Source organism: Galeopterus variegatus, unplaced genomic scaffold, assembly GCF_000696425.1.
Source record: "Galeopterus variegatus unplaced genomic scaffold, G_variegatus-3.0.2 Scaffold7518, whole genome shotgun sequence".
Lineage (NCBI taxonomy): Eukaryota > Metazoa > Chordata > Mammalia > Dermoptera > Cynocephalidae > Galeopterus > Galeopterus variegatus.
Window position 1 is genome coordinate 49,309 of NW_007733629.1, and position 3,176 is coordinate 52,484.

A 3,176-nucleotide genomic window follows, 5' to 3' on the forward strand; every position below is an offset into this window, starting at 1 on the left:
GGTGACACCAAGCCAAGGGTTGCAATCCCCTTACCGGTCACAAAAAGGACAAAAAAAAAAATTGCCCAACCAGAGCCAGGGAACTGTCATAATAAATACTGGTAATTTGAATCCTTACTGAAGAATCCACATAGGCTTTATGTTACTAAAACATTTTAAAAGCCTATATTCTTTGTTTTCATCAGTTCCATAGAACATACCTTTTACACTCTAAAACGCTCCTCTGGAGCATCACATTTGAGAGTAATTGACTAAGGCCAAGAAGAACAAAACTGAGATGCCCTACTCAAACCTCAAAATACACTCATTTCTTCAGTTAGCCCCTCTACAGGCCTTGACCACTTCTGCCATGATCTCTTCTCTTGTCTGAACCTTTGTAAAACTTGTTACTTGAACTACAAGCTATTGTTTGATACAATGTAAGCGTAAAATACTAGTATCACCCTCAAAAGAACTATAAGGGCTTCGAAGGTAGTCCATGTTTTTCTTTATCTTGGGTCTCAGTCCCACCATCTCCCATAGTTTGAACAAGTTTATATGGGATATCCCTTAGAAGAGCCATAAACAACTGACAGTGGTACGTAGTCAGTGCAAAGAAAAGCAAATTCTCTCTCATGCCAAGAGGAACTATTCCAGATACTTCAGGGGACATCTGACCTTGAATATCCCAGGGGCATCTCAACCCAACAAGCCTTTTCACCCTCAAAGCTGCTCTTTTCCCTGCAATCCTTGTGAGTAAATGGCAGCACCATCAATTCAGATACCAAATCATGTCAGTTCTACCTCCTTTACAGTTGTGGATCCACTTTCTTCTCTTCAGTGTTACTGTATTAGTTTTGAAATCATAATCTATTCTATTTTAGCAACCTTCTAAATATCCCCTCTGCCTCACCTCCATATTTCCAGCCTAAAATCCATTCCCTAAAATGCAATAGTGCAGTAGTTAAGTACAAGAACAAAGGAGTTGTACATGCCTTGATATGAATCCCATCTCACTAGCTGTGTGAACTTGGGTTATTTTCTAAACCTCTCAGCCTCAGTTTCTTCATTGCTGATGGAGTTTGGATGTATCGTCCTCCCAGAACTCATGTAAATCTGATCTCCAATGTAGCAGTTTGGGTCATGGGGGCGGATCCCTCATGAACGGTTTAATGCTCTCCCTAGATGGGGGGATTAATGGGTATTGCTGATGGAGTTTGGATGTATCGTCCTCCCAGAACTCATGTAAATCTGATCTCCAATGTAGCAGTTTGGGTTCATGGGGGCGGATCCCTCATGAACGGTTTAATGCTCTCCCTAGATGGGGGGATTAATGGGTGAGTTCTTGCTCTATTAGTTCCTACGAGGGCTGGTTGTTTAAAAGACCCTGGCACCTCTCTCTCTCTCTCTCTTTCTCTCTCTCTCTCTCTCTCACGCACACGTGCTTCCTCTCGCCATGTGATCTGCTTGTACCTACTGGCTGCCTACTGCTTTTCTGCCATGAGTAGAAGCAGCCTGAGACCCACACCAGACGCAGCTGTACCAGAATCATAAGCCGAATAAGCCTCTGTTCTTATATAATTACCCAGTCTCAGGTATTTCTGTTATACCAACACAAATGGACTAACACAATTGCTAAAGTAGAAAGAACAGCACTGTAATGGTTGACATGGGAATTAAATAAAGTAATACCTGTAAAGTATTGTTAACAGTACCGGACACATAGAAAGGCTGGATTATGTATGTAGAGGGAAGAGCAAGGAAAGAGTGGAGGGGACATATTGGCTGTGTCAAGGGCCACAAAAGTCACATGATAAATATAATGTAAAATCCTAAAGTATTAGTTCATCTTGAAGATTTGAGAAAACATATCAAAATAAAGATATATCATGGCACGTAATTCAAAACTTGCATAAATACTTAAGATAAAACAAGATTCCAACAAAAATTTTGTCTTGGGAGGTTGGAGTTCTTCAGAACATGCCTCCTAGACGCCCTGGGGAGTACAAATTCTCTTTCCTTCCCTATATGGCTCCAGACTTTTCTGGAACCCTTGTATGTATTCAATAAATGATATTATTCAGTCCCTCTCCAGTTAAAAATCGTCCAGTGGCTCCCCACTGCCCTCAGGATAAAGCCTGAACAATGAACAGTGATGTACGGAGCCCTGGTTTACCTCTCCAACTCATCTGTCTCTACTCCCGGCACGCAAGGTCCATGGCACTGCAGTCACCAAGACTCCTATACTTCACCTCCCTCATCGCTAGACTTTAGTGTCCCTAAATCCTCCTTTCCCTTGGCCAACTCCTTCAGTCCTGTCTCAGATAAGCATCATTTCCTCTGGCATGCCTCCCCTGAGTCCAACTCCTTTCTTCCCAGTGCTGGGCTAGCAGCCTCCAGTGTGCTCCCGTGACACTTATCACTCTGCCCGGGTTACCTGCCCACGTCTCTTCTACCGAACTGCTGAGCTCGGTGAGGAAAGGGGTGGTTGGCTATTCCACTGTTATTTAGACGCTCAGTGAAGACTCTGAATTAAACTCATGAATGCCGGTCTTTCGAACTGGAAGGACCCAAGCACAACAATCCTTTCAGCACGAACTCAACTGCGATCCCTTCTCTGCCTTGGGCGGGGAAGGGCCTTAGGATAGGTCACTGCACTCTGAACCTATCCATCTGTTAGGGTCTGACAAAAGGCAGGCTGACCGGAGGGGACGCCAGCTTCGAAATACAGTCCAGGGACACGTTTCCAGGAACGACTAACACGCCAGTCACGATATGCCCAGCGGAGACGAGCAGCTCTGACCACGCCGAGCCTGGAGGAAGCGCCTCACCACCCCCCTCCCCCGCCAATCCAGCTCTGCGCACGCGCAATAGCGCCGCAGCGCAGGAGGCTGCCACCCGAAGGGCGGAACAGTCCTCGCGGAGCAAGCGCGTGGGTTGGCCCACGCCCCCTCAGAGAGGGTGGTGGCCCAGGGAAACCGCCGGTATTTCCCCGAGCCCTCTCACGAAAAGTGCAGCCTCCAGGCAGGCGTGCGGCCCCCGACCCCCAATTCCGCTTCTTCCTCTTCCGTCTTAGAGCGTCTCCTCACCCGCACTAAGCACGCCGTCCTCAGGAAGGCCCCGCTAACAGCAGAGTCGGCACAGAGGCGCCTTCCGCAGGTCCTCTCCGCCGGCCTGGAGCGCCGGGCAGCTGCCTG

At 47.3% G+C, this 3,176-nt stretch overlaps 1 protein-coding gene across 2 annotated transcripts in view; it reads right to left on the minus strand.

The window, feature by feature from the left end:
* The window catches only part of HDHD2 (haloacid dehalogenase-like hydrolase domain containing 2), a 44,739-nt gene extending 41,563 nt beyond the window's left edge, over window positions 1-3,176 (minus strand). For both annotated transcript variants that reach the window (XM_008592032.1, XM_008592031.1), the window contains exon 1: window positions 3,069-3,176. The gene's annotated coding sequence lies outside the window, so the exon portion shown is untranslated. The remainder of the gene's footprint in view (window positions 1-3,068) is intronic.